The sequence below is a fragment of the Danio rerio genome, chromosome 11 (genome assembly GCF_052040795.2).
Source record: "Danio rerio strain M-AB ecotype USA chromosome 11, GRCz13ab, whole genome shotgun sequence".
Classification (NCBI taxonomy): domain Eukaryota; kingdom Metazoa; phylum Chordata; class Actinopteri; order Cypriniformes; family Danionidae; genus Danio; species Danio rerio.
In genome coordinates this window covers 8,711,536-8,724,903 of record NC_141031.1, presented here as the reverse complement: position 1 = coordinate 8,724,903, position 13,368 = coordinate 8,711,536, and the positions used below count along the sequence as shown (strand labels likewise).

Below are 13,368 nucleotides of genomic sequence, written 5' to 3'. Positions count from 1 at the left end.
TCTGCGCTGACCTAGTTAAACAGGATCTGAGAGTGTGTGAGCTCCCATGTGCCTCCTCAATTAAAATCCATCCTCCGACTACTTTACTTCCAAGGCTGCAACTTTTCGTGTGTGTCTGTGTGTGTGTGTGTGTGTGTGTGTGTGTTTATGTGTGTGAGAGAGAGAGTGAGAGAGATTAAGGAAACAATGGTGAGTGAATGAGACAACTATGAAATACATTTTAACTTTTAATGGAATTGAAAAAGATCTAAATGGCTTGCAAACGAATGGTGCTTGAATGGGAATCATCTACAAACTGAGCTTATCATCATGCAAATGTACCATAATATACACATGCTTTTGGTTGTTGAATTGTGTGCACTTATGTTTTTATCTTATCTATTTTTTTTTCTAGCTCTAAAGCATCTTAAGAGAATTTTTTGGCAAAATAATTAACTATTAATTATAATAATTAAAATAAGTGAAGTTGATTTACAAACTAATTTCGAGAGGATCACGTGCTTATGATTGAGTCAAGCTAATATACGAACCACCAATCAGACAATTCCTAACTCAGCATCTTACCTTTAAGGCTGATTTATACTTCTGCGTCAAACACCGGCGTATGCTACGGCGCTGACGCATAGCCCTTCGCCGTGGCTGTCGCCGTCACTGACGTGCACCTCTCAAAAAATGTAACTACACGTCTCAACGACGCGTAGCGTAAGCTCTGTGATTGGTCGGCTTGGTAGCGCTGACGAGTCTGGGCGGGACTGAGAGCCGCGCGAATGGCGCGAGCGATTGTTTACAAGTGTGGAGTACCGTGAAGGAGCTCCGGATGGAAAGTTTTGTTTTGTGTTTACCTCATAGTTAAAGTTGTTGCACGTCCGCCGGTTCCTGCCTCAAAATAAGCGAGTTTGAGCCACTGGTACATCCTGGAAGTGTTCAGGAAAAGCAAAACAACAACGAAGAAACTTGACACAGAGGAACATTTACACCTCACTGCCAACTAGCGTTTCGGAAGTGTTAATGCAGACCAACAGAGACAGCGCGCAGAAGTATAAATGCACAGCCACGCGCGTTGCATGCGCCGTGGGTTACGCCGGTCACCTGACGCAGATGTATAAATCAGGCTTTAGTCATCTTTGTCTTAAAGAATCCCCCCTCCCACCCCCTCTCCTCCTCTCTTTCTCTACAGGGCAGGATGGCGGCCCAGTGGCTTCCTTCTTTCGGATGAGACGTTAAACTGAGGTCCCGACTCTCTGTGGTCGTTAAAAATCCCAGGATGTCCTTTGAAAAAGAGTAGGGGTTTAACCCAGGCATACTGGCCAAATCTGCCCACTCGCCTCTGTCCATCATGGCCTCCTAACCCTTCCCTTATCATAATTGGCTTTATCACTCAGTCTCCTATTCACCAATCTGCTGGTGTGTGGTGTGCGGTCTGGCGCAAAATGCCTGCCGTCGCGTCATCCAGGTGGATGCTGCACACAGGTGGTGGATGAGGAGATTCCCCCCCATTGTGTAAAGAGCTTTGAGTGCCCAGAAAAGCGATATATAAATGTAAGGAATTATTATTTTGATTAGCACTGTGGCCTCACAGCAAGAATGTCTCCGGTTCGGCATTTCTGTGTGGAGTTCATGTTCTCCCCTTGCTCTCGTGGGTTTTTCCCAGGTCCTCTGGTTTCCTGCCACAGTCCAAAACATGAGACATAAGTAAATTGTCTCTAAAAAAACTAAATCAAATCAGCACTATAGACAAATTCCACCAACAACACACCCTCATAGCAATCTTTAAGCAGCAGGAGGGGGGTTCTCGAGATCTACCTGAGCCCAAACTCCCCTCTTGCCCTGCAAACGGGAGCAAGCCCTAGGCTCGAGGATGTCATGAGCTCAGGGCTCTCTTCTGGGACGGCATGCCAAACTAGCTATTACCAGTCATCAGCTAAGTGTGAACTATTGGAACTGTTTTCTTATTCTGAGCAGTTCAAGAATACAAAAAAATTGTATTTTATTCAACATAGTACTAAAAGTAATACTGGTGTATTTGTCTGCGGGCTGCAAGACAGGGACGTAACATGAAGGGGGCGTAACTTGTTGCAAGTTAGTTATCAAGATCCCATTGAACCATGCGGAATGTCACAATGAGATATTGTTTACAAGATTGCGGCAATACCAGAGAACATTTTCAGCAAATGTTTTCATGAGTTTTTTCCAAATTTATCCACAACCAATTCACATAATATAATATTACTGTATATTCATTCATTCCACTCGCTGACTTCTGAAGCTCTTTTGTCATGACAGTTAGCCTACTCGGCGTCGCCTCCTGTGGTTGCAAATAACAGTACATTGGCGAGTGTGTCAAGTATGAAAGCCTCTGCAACTTGCAGCTGTACATTAATAACTGTGAAGCTCGGGTTTAGGGTTGGGGAAGGTGTAGACCAGGGATCACCAAACTTGTTCCTGGAGGGCCAATTTAGCTCCAACCCTAATCAAACACACCTGAACAAGCTAATCAAAATCTTACTAGGTATACATGAAGCACCCAGGCACATGTTGAGGCAAGTTGGAGCTAAACCCTGCAGGGCACCGGACCTCTAGGACCGAGATTGGTGACCCCTGGTCTGGACGTTATTAACTGTAATGTTTGGGTTAAGGGTTGGAGAAGGTGTAGATATTTACTGTGATGGTTGGGATTAGGGTTGGGGAAGGTGTAGACGTTATTAACTGTGATGGTTGGGTTAAGGGTTGGGGTGGGTGTAGACATTAATAATTATGATGATTGGTTTAGGTTAGGGGAAGGTGTAGATATTAAAGGTGCAGTAGGTGATTGTCTTTAGAAACATTTTATGTTGTACTGGTTGAAAGTCTCTTCACATTCAAATAGTAACGATTAAAGTAAATTATATAAATGTATTTATATGTATTTTTTTATTCTGGGTAAGGCATAAAACAAAACAAAAAAATGTTCATCCAATCAAAATTTGTTCTTTTAAAATTCTTTTAGGTAGGCCAGTAGTCTGTCAACAAATGTAGATTTGATCATCTGTGCACTTCTGTTCACTCAGATCTACCGTTTGCATGTACACGTACGCTGAGTTTTTGACGTGCACATGACAGTGACAGTGGTAAATACAAATGCTCAATCATTTGAATGCTGATTCAAAATCTTGAATCAATATTAGAGTTACTTTTGCACACTGGAGGAAAGATGACACCATGGCTGAAGTATTTCTTTTAGACAGGTAATGCTATGCTTTAAAAGTATTTTAGTCCCCCAAAGCTGATGTAGATTTTGTTGTATTACAAATGGGTTATATGCACGGAAGTGTTGTTCAGCCACTGAAATCTTCCACTGAAAGATTGATGTGACTATTTTCATTTTCATAAGGTCCTTTTACAGCATCGATAATGTAGATTTTTATTTAGTTTAACTACAAAACATAAGTAAACAACACTATTCAGCCTAGCCTGCTTTACTGGCTTGAAGTTGGTTTTATATTCAAATTGGTTAATTTTTGAACAATTACGACTTGTGACACATTCCCTGTATTGTTTACCATGCTACTCTGAATATTCGCCTTGAAATAGCATGCAATTATGGCTTAGTAATAAGTGTAATTCCTGCACCCTGCTAGCCCACCACTACGCATACAGTGGTTGCTTTAGGACAAAGCACATGGGAGAGTAACACCAGCGATCCTTGCATGCATAAAATATATCATAGTATGACAAGGTTTTGCTAGTTACACAACTGAAAACGTGTATAATATAGTACAGTTCTTTTTTTTTTGAATTGTAGTATTAAAAAGTATATAAAGTTTTCTAAGTGGTGAATGACATGATCTAGTAGTGGATTGTCTACTGTCATTTTTAAGGTGCACATTTGTGATTTCAGAAGGCGTGGCTTTAGACGGCAGGGGAGGGACTATGTTTTCAAAGAAATTATGCTAAATGGTTAGCATTTTAGCAGATCACCTACTGCACCTTCAATAACTGTGGTTGAGTTTAGGTTTGGGGAAGGTGTAGACGTTTATATCTATGATAGTTTTGATAGGTGGATCTCCATAACTTCAGGTTATGCCTCTACTACAAGTTACGCACATTTCACTATATATACAAATTGAATTGTTGGATTTTTTGATATTTTTACGCCAATTTTAGTCACCAGATGGTTTTTGTAAACTGGATAAAGTAAGTTAGCCATAGTATAGTGTGTGAATGGGAGAGTGTGTGGGTGTTTCCCAGCACTGAGGATTGTATTCTGCAACTGTAACCCCGAACCGAAGACCTTCCGCATGGGAGTTGGTTGCTCTTCCAAGGAGGCTAAAGACCATGGCCTCTAGCGTCTGTCGCTAGAGCACCTTTAGAGGTCAGAGGAGTGAGGCTTTCCTGCACAGCACTTACTAGCTGGCCTCTGCTACACTCGCCCACCTAATCATCACTCCCATTCGGGTCACGGCACCAATGCAACCCCGCCGGTCCTACACCACCCAACCCGCTCCGAGCTGGTATCGAACCGGCAACCTTACGCATGGGAGTTGGTTGCTCTACCAAGGAGGCTAAAAACCATGGCCTCTAGTGTCTGTCGCTAAAGCACCTTTAGAGGTCAGAGGAGTGAGGTTTACCTGCACAGTACCTACTAGCTGGTCTCCATTACACAACATAGACTCATTCTGAAAACGTGCCCCTATATAAATTTCTGAAGATCGTGAATTATGTAGCCAAAAGTACGTATAGCTGTCTTTAAAATGAATGCTACGAGGCGGTTTGCACGCTTACCTCCATATTGACAGCTTTTCCGAAGTTACTAGTTTCTCCAGTGTTTCACTGTGTACGTTGGTGGACTTGAGATGTGGTGCGAGATTGACCACGGCGATGGGGTTCAAGTCTGGTAAAGAATGGTTTCAGAAAGCAGGTAAGACAACAACCTAAAAATAAAATAATCAAGTAAATAATTAGCCTTTGATAGTTTTTGAGAATTCTTTCAGTTGTGTTTAGTGAAGAAGGACAGTGAGTCAATCATTGCTTTCGATAAAACTGTCAGTTGGGTTTAGAGAAGGAGGACGGTGGGTCAGTCGATCAGTTAATCAGTCAGTCGACAGTGGCATCTGGTGGATTTCCGTGAGAACTGAAATTTGAGATCTCAAAAAGCGCGCACAGTGACTTCTGGTGGAAAAAAACATAGCAGGGATGTTTTAGGCACTCTCCAGAAATGTTTATAGAGGTATGAATCAGAATGAGCCTGGGTTGGTATGCTCAGTGCTGGGTTGTGGCTGAAAGGGCCTCCGCTGTGTAAAACATTTTCCAAAATAATTGGTGGTTCATTACACTGTGGTGACTACTGATAAAGCAGAAAATAGGCCAAAGGAATATCAGTGAGTAATAATACTGCTACCAATTTATACTTTTATTGATATATTAATTTAATACATAAAAATATATAAGATTAAAAATTACATTTATATTGATATTTAAATAAAACTGGTTATTCTATTTTGATTATTTTATCAATAGAGCCCTGTCGAATACACCTTAAAAATAAATTCCTTCGTTGTTTAAAACCAAATATGGACAAATATCAGAGTTGGGAAAGGTTACTTTTAAGCGTCAAGATTTTAATAAACATTAAAACATTAAAAAATGGAGAAACCAAACCATCATCATTAAAATATACTGAATTCAACTTTTAACCTAAAAATTCCAAAATCCAGCAAATTTAGGGAGTGTGAGAGACTTTTGTGGCATTCTTTAAACAGACATCTTTCTTAAAGTTGTATGCTTTCACAACGTGCACATTCTAAACAGCAAACACATCTGAGTTCTTTCCGATTGAATAAAAATACACTATATTCAACATGTCGAATTGTTGCTGCACCAGCTGTCAAGAGGAAGTCTCATCTAAAGAGTGTGCACCACGTCCAGCTCCCAGAGTGCTTTTTTTCAAGTTGATTTATGTCACCCTGAGAGGAACTGGGCGTCACTTATCCTGAGAGTGTGAAGAAGATGAGAATGTGAAGATAGACAGAACCCCTGCTGAGACAGGAGCCTCAAATATACCCTGACGTTCATTCACATTTCTTCAGTGTCTCCAAACTTTATCTGCACCAGCGCCGTAAATCCTCAGACAAAAGCATTCAGGTCAAAAAAAGCAAAACAAACACTCAGACGAATAACCTCTGTTTGTGACATTGTCCAGAATTGAACCAGACCCTCAAACTGTCTCATCGTCAGTCTTCTCCGCTGCAACAATACGCATGAAGGAACATTGTGTGACCTCAAAAGTAGGGATGATTTTGTTTCATCTGCAGGCTGTGTATGAATTATAGATGGAGCCTCATCTGCTCCAGAGGAAAGATCCAAAGCGGGATAAAAATACCCTACTTGTCTCATGTTGCGTGCAGGAAAAAACAAAAGGGAAGGCGTGTGCTGCCGTGTCAAGCCTTTCAGTCTGAATAGTTGACTCTATAGGCAAAGCCTGGCTCTTTTGTTTGGATTTATTTGCTGCCTTTTGAAGGGCATGAAGATGGAGCTGAACTCTCCATCAATGTGTGATGGTTTCGCCATTTTTGGAGTCATTTGTGAATGTATGTATATTTATTTGTCCTCATAATCTTCCAAAAATCTCCTGCAACAACATCTCTTTTCTGACTCGATTTAATGACACGAATCATGGCACAACACATTCGATTTACCAATAGCTAAGCACAACAATCTAATGATCTCATGAGGAACCGTAACTTTTTTGCATATTGTCAGGCTCATTATGAAAATGTACCGCTATATACATTTTTGGAGAGCGCCAAATATATTCCAGTACCCATGTTTGTTTTGCAGTTTTTATTTTCGCAAATCTGCCAGGAGGCCGATGTGTACGTTTTTTCAGATCTAATTTTTTTTTGCACCTGGTCTTCTCGAGCAAATCTACCAGAGGCCACTGACCAATCGACTGACCCAACCACCTCCTTCCCTAAACTCAACCAACAGTATTTTCAAAAGCACTAATTGACCCACCCACCCACTTTCCTAAACCCAACCGACAATTTTAAAAAGCAATCCAAAAAAAGAAAAGCCCTCACCTGATTTTTTTTACCACATTTTCAGATTTTACCACATTCTCACCCTGTTATGTTACTTGTTTATTTTAGTTTTTGGATTCTGTTTTTGTCTTACCTGCTTTCTGGAACCGTTCTTCTGTACTTGAACCCCGTTGTCATGGTCAACTCCTCTCTGCATCCCAAGACCACCAACATACATGGTGAGGTAACTGGACAAACTGGTAACAATGGAAAAGCCGTCCCCATGGAGGTGAGCAGTCAGCTGGTAAGCACGAAAATGATGGCTGTCATACGACCCCGTGTCATTCGTTTTAAAGACAAATTGCAGCCATACGAACTTCTGTCTACATAATTTGCGATCTTCAGAAACGTACATAGTGCTACATTTTCAGAATGAGCCTATGTTAGTCAGAAGAATGGCTAATTTGTAAACTAATATTTGTACAGATTTCATTTGTATAAAAACATAATTTTTTTAAAGGGAGGCAAGCCAACAATCCCCCAACCCTACCACTAATTGGGAGATGGGCAAATTGTAGTAAATTACAAAAATATATTTACAAATGAACACTTATTAGCCACTTAGATATTGTGTTGAATGAGGCAAAACAACCTGATAGATAAAATCAAGTCCTGTCCAACATTTGTTCCTTGTTTGAGAAGGAATATTAGTTATTTATATAGTAGTCAACATTCAAAGTGAATCCTAAAATGGACAAAATGAAGAGGATTAGGCAGTCGCGGAAGAAAGTGAAGAGTGGGCGGGCGGGCAAGGCGGGGATAAGTGTGAGGAAGAGGATCGGTAAAATAAGGTGCCAGATCAGATTTCAGAGGTGCCGGATCCGCCTTGTTCAAGCAGAATTTAAGCCCTGAAGTAGGAACTAAAGACAATTCTATCGTCTGTTAATTGACTTTAAAAGTACTAAAGAATTTTAGGTCCCACTTTATATTAAGTGTCCCTAACTACTATGTACTTACATCAAAAAATAAATACAATGTACTTACTGTGTTTATAATGTATTTGAGAACACCTGTGGTGCTTTTGAGTTGGAATAGAGGTTTGGTTATGGACAGGTTTGGTGGCATGGGTAGGTTTAAGGGTAGGTTAAGGTGTAAGGGATGGCCAACAGTGTATTTACAAATGTAATTACAAAAGTTAATTACAGATGTAATTACATACATGTATTTAATCAAGCATAAGTACACAGTAAATGCATATATTTACACAATAAGTACATTGTAACAAACTATTAATTCATTTGTAAGTACATATTAGTTAAGGTCACTTAATATAAAGTGGGACCAAATTTTACATTAAAATATCAGTCAAATATTTACATTATTTGCAAGTTTTTTATATAGCACATTTCATATACAACAGTAATTGAAAATGCTTAACATAAACTAGAATAAAAGAAAAAAGTGTGAGAAAATAAAAACAAACAAAAAAAAGAATAAAAATTATTAAAATGTGGTAAAACAGATTTTAAATAAATGAAAAATAAACAAAATAATAGTGTGATCTGTCGGACATAGCACAGTTCTTATTCAGTAAAGGCACACCTAAACAGATGTGTTTTTATTCTTAATTTGAATGTGCCTAATGTTGGAGCACATCTGATCATTTCTAAAAGTTGATTCCAGCAGCAGGCAGTGTAGTAGCTGAAGGCGGATTCACCCTGCTTTGACTGAACTCTTGCTAACTCATGATCTGTTATGTTTGCATTCAGTGAGCATATCTGTAATGTATTGATGTCCTAGGCTATTAAGTGATTTACAGACCATTAATAATACTTTAAAACCTATTTTGAATGTAACTGGGAAAAGACCTGTTCAGGTAAAGACCTGAGGACAGGTGTGATGTGCTATGATTTTCGGGTTCTGGTCAGATTCATGGCAACAGCGTTCTGGATGAGCTGCAACTGTCTGATTGTCTTTTTGGGAGGGCCGGTGAGTAGGCCGTTACAGTAATCCACTCTGCTGGTGATAAAAACATAAACAAGTTTCTCGAAGTCCTCAATGGGAACAAAGCATCTGATTCTAGCAATGTTTTTGAGATGATTTAGTTACTGCTTTGACATGACTACTGAAACTCGGATCTGAATCCAGAGTCACACCAAGATTCTTGACCTTATTTTTTGTTGCTTGACCCTTAGCACATTATCCTACATTTCCAACAATGTTTAAATTCAAATACGTCTGTGTTTTTAACCAATGACATTGTCTGTGTAATTGTGTTGCTTGTCAATGATGTCACATCCCTGTTAACCTACTGTATATAATCTATGAGCAGCAGTGACTCATGATGTATCAAGTAGAGCAGAATGTCAGTTGCCTGACTGAATGAAATTGTTTTTATTTACATAAAAAGATATTAGGCATAGTGGGCAAGTAATGTAATCGTCTGAATAGAATTTAACATTGGTAAAACTAGAAGTAGCAGAGTTATTTCCACAACCTTAAAGCTGACATCAGATGGCAATTTTATAAAAGTTACTATCATGCTTAGGGTTTTATTGAAAATTCTGTAACTTCTTTTGGTTAATTCTCTCAATGGTAGTATAAATAAACACAATTTTTACCCTGTCAAAAAAACCTTAGTCCACAGTGAGCCCTTTAGCTTTATATCTCTTTAAATGCTAATTATAGGTGCTGCTTTTTCACTCCTGCAGAATCACAGCTGTGTTTTAGCCTACTGAACCTTAACCAGCTAAACCTACATAGCACACACGGTGCCCAACCAAAACTCAAGCTTCTGCTGGCTTTTGTGTTAATGTCTGACATGAAAAATAATTTTAGGCTGTGGTGATGACAAAATGCATGATTGTGCCAGGCTGTCTCCCATGCATATAACTGTCAAGTATAATTTATCAATGATTGACATTGCAGCCAGCCATTATCAATGTAAATTGTATTCAAACAAACCTCTATACATACACTATATAATTTTTCATGACAAATGTTTTACTATAAACGATATACTATAAAAAAAGTTTTAGATTTATAGTTTAATAGTTTAGTCAGTTTGATTGATGTTAGTTGAAATGACTAAAAAAAGTTCATTTGATTCAACAAAAAAATTAAGGCAGCAATATCATTTTACAGTGTATGAAATATGACACTTAAATGACACTGGTGTATTTATCAAATGCTTATGTTGCAGTTACTGATCTGCCTAGTGTATAATCCAACAATACTGCAATGACAAACAGAACTCTGCACATTAAGCATGATGAACCCAATGTGAACTCAAACTGTTATTTGTTAACTACTGTATGACCAAACGAACAAATCCTAATTATATATAAATTCCTAATATATATATACATAAATACATTTACCTTCAAAACAAATAGTAAAATCCTTTAAAAGCAATTTTAAATTTAGCCCAGCTTTATATTGCCCAAGTTTGCAATGCAGTCTTGCAAAAAATAAAAAAAAATAAAAATAAAATGTTTTGCACACAGAAGTGTTCCCACTCTTTCTGGGACATTTCCTTCATATATCATACAAATCAATTTCACTGTTACCTCTTTTGAAGCTGGGATTTTGTGTAAGAACACCTGTGAACATCTGAAGTTACATCTGAACACACAGCAGAAAAACTAAATGCACCGTTGTTAGCCGCTTTGCTATCTGTTTACAAAAATAGGTGACATGGAGGTAGAGTCCATAGTTTATTTAAAGATGTACAAAATGAACTTTCTATGTATAAACCAGCTCAAACAGGTCTTTTTTTCACATAAACACACTCATTTTATAAAATCAAGCTTAATGTTTTCTTATCAACTTTTTGACAAACAAAGCAGAAATCTAACTAAACACAAAAATATTTTCCTGATTTCACCTTTAAGAATTCCTCCATGTGAGTTTTTAATACAGTATATTCTGTCTATGCATCCAAAATGCAGCAGAATCAAAAAGTATGAACATATTAGCCCGGTTTGTAAACACTGCATTGGCTCCCTGCATTGCACTGGCTTCTAAGTGGTGGATGACCACACTATAGCTCTTCAAAGTCTGTGAAGACATCAATGAGACATGCCCTCAGGACAGAATGTCAGTGAAGACCTTTGTAATGAGTGTCCTTGACACAGATCCCCGTGGCCAGCTTGAATGCATCATCCCAGTTCTGGCTCATTGTACTCAAGGCCACTGATAAGCCAGTTGTCTATTGCTGAGCAAACCAGAGCTTTACTTTCTTCATTCACATTGCAAGAAAAGAACTGCTCCTCCTGACTGAGCCTGGTGTCTTCAAAGGTTTTTCTTCTTCTAGAGTTTGGGGTTCTTAACTATCGTCCTCAGCTTCCTTATTTAGGTTTTAAATAGATCTGAAATATCTTTATTGAAGTGATCAGAATGAAAAACACAGAACTATTTTTTTTACACTTTACGCTTTCAAAAAAAAAAAAAACCTTTTACATTTAAATTACTTATGACTAAAATAACTCAATCTACTTATTTAAAATCAGTTAAAATACAGCACAGTTTAAAAAAAAAAAAAAGAGAGACAAATTTTTATTTAGTTTTTTTTTCATTCCAATTTTTGAAAATTATTAACATAATCTGTTTTGTGTTGGAACAACATGGAGGAACTGTGTGAAACCCAGCCTTTTCTAAGCCGTCTTTGAAGAAATAGTTCACCCAAATATGAAAATTACCCCACAATTTAAAGAAGGGCCAACATCATCATACATACAGCATGGAGAAGCCAGAATAACATTTACAATTACTGTGAATGTGTTCATTTGAAAGAAGAAAATCCCTGAAGATGGCTTGAGGGTGGCTAAATTATGGGGTAATTTTCATTTTTGGGTGAACTATTGCTTTAAAGTCAACAGAAATTTTAAAGGGGCATCAAAACAAAATGTTACCCCTTGTTATGTTCCACATGTGTTTTGTGGTGTTTTCTGTTTCTGTTTCCTTATCTTTACCTTTGTTTTCTGTTTCTGTTTCTTTATCTTCTCTTTCCCTTTGTGTATTCTGTCCTGCCCCAGGTGTGCGACCATTGGTGGATGACATCATCATGAGGCCACTCTGTGCACCAATCAGAAGCTGTTCCTCAGCATTTAAAAGGCGTCGCTTGTGCTGATTAAGAGAAGCACCTGATATAGCACTGATCTCATTTGTATCAACCAGCCTGTTCTTTTGTGTTCAGATATTTTTTGTTGTTGAATTTTTCTCTTGTTTAAGTTATGACAAGCTTTAGTTTCTCATTTTACCAGATTATGAGGAAGTTGAGAGAATCTTTATGAGAATTGGATTATCAGATAAGCTTTTGTTTTGTTCATTGATAACATTGTGTACTTTAGAATAAGTCTAGTAGTTCTGAGCAGAATTGTCTTTTGTGTTTGTTAGTTAGTTTATGGAGGAGTTGACACCTGTAATTTTGTTTTGAATAGTTATGCAGGTAAGATTTCGGTTTTGTTTATACATTTTTCTTTGGTGAGTTAGATTAGTGGGCTGGGGTTTAGTTAAATTGATTTGTTATACAGTGTAAAATCCAAAAAATTAAAGTAACTCAAACCATTAGAGGAAACTTACTGCAACAAACCCTTTAAGTTCAAAAATTAATCCTAATGAGTACTGTGAACTTAATCCATTTGAGTAAACGAAGCAATTTGAGCACAGTAAAATCCAATTAATTTAGAGAACTCAAACCAACTGAGTACTGTAAAACTCAATAAGTTAAGGCAACTTAAACCGTTTGAGGAAACCAATTGCTACAAACCATCTATATGAGAACTGTAAACTTGAAGTTGAAGTAATGATGTATTTAATTAACTCATTACCTTCAACATTGAGTTCAAAATTCCTTTCAAATGAATGAGTAGAATAAACTTTCAGTCAATTTTGAGTTAGCTACACCCATTTCTTTTGATAGTTGACTGTTGGGTTTTTACAGTGTATTTATTTCTTTATTTTGGCAACACTCTTGTTTTTCATTTGATTCAGTCATCTAAATTACATTCCAAACTCATGTATTCATTGTTTAACATCATTGTTTAATAAATTGTTATTTTGTTTCACATATCCGTCTGTTTTGATTTGGTTTCTGGTCGGCTGGTTTTAGCTGGTTGACCAGCCTGGTTTTAGAGGGGTTTTGGCAATTTCCAGGCTGGTTTCCAGCTAAGACCAGGCTAGAAAATGACCAGCCAAATCCAGCTAAAACCAGCTTAATCAGCCTGGTTTAAGCTGGATATAGCTGGTTTTGGCTGGACTCCCAGCTTGGCTAGGCTGGTCAAGCTGGTTTTAGCTGCTCATCTCCCAGCCTGACCAGCTAGGATCAGGCTGGAAATGGCTGGAAATCAGCCTGGAAGTGGCCAAAACC

At 38.1% G+C, this 13,368-nt stretch overlaps 1 protein-coding gene across 10 annotated transcripts in view; it reads left to right on the top strand.

Annotated features, from left to right (window-relative positions):
- si:ch211-51h4.2 overlaps positions 1-13,068 on the top strand; it is a 458,725-nt gene extending 445,657 nt beyond the window's left edge. For all 10 annotated transcript variants that reach the window (XR_015502345.1, XR_015502336.1, XR_015502339.1 and 7 more), the window contains one exon: positions 12,035-13,068. The gene's annotated coding sequence lies outside the window, so the exon portion shown is untranslated. The remainder of the gene's footprint in view (positions 1-12,034) is intronic.
- The last annotated feature ends 300 nt before the right edge of the window (positions 13,069-13,368 follow it).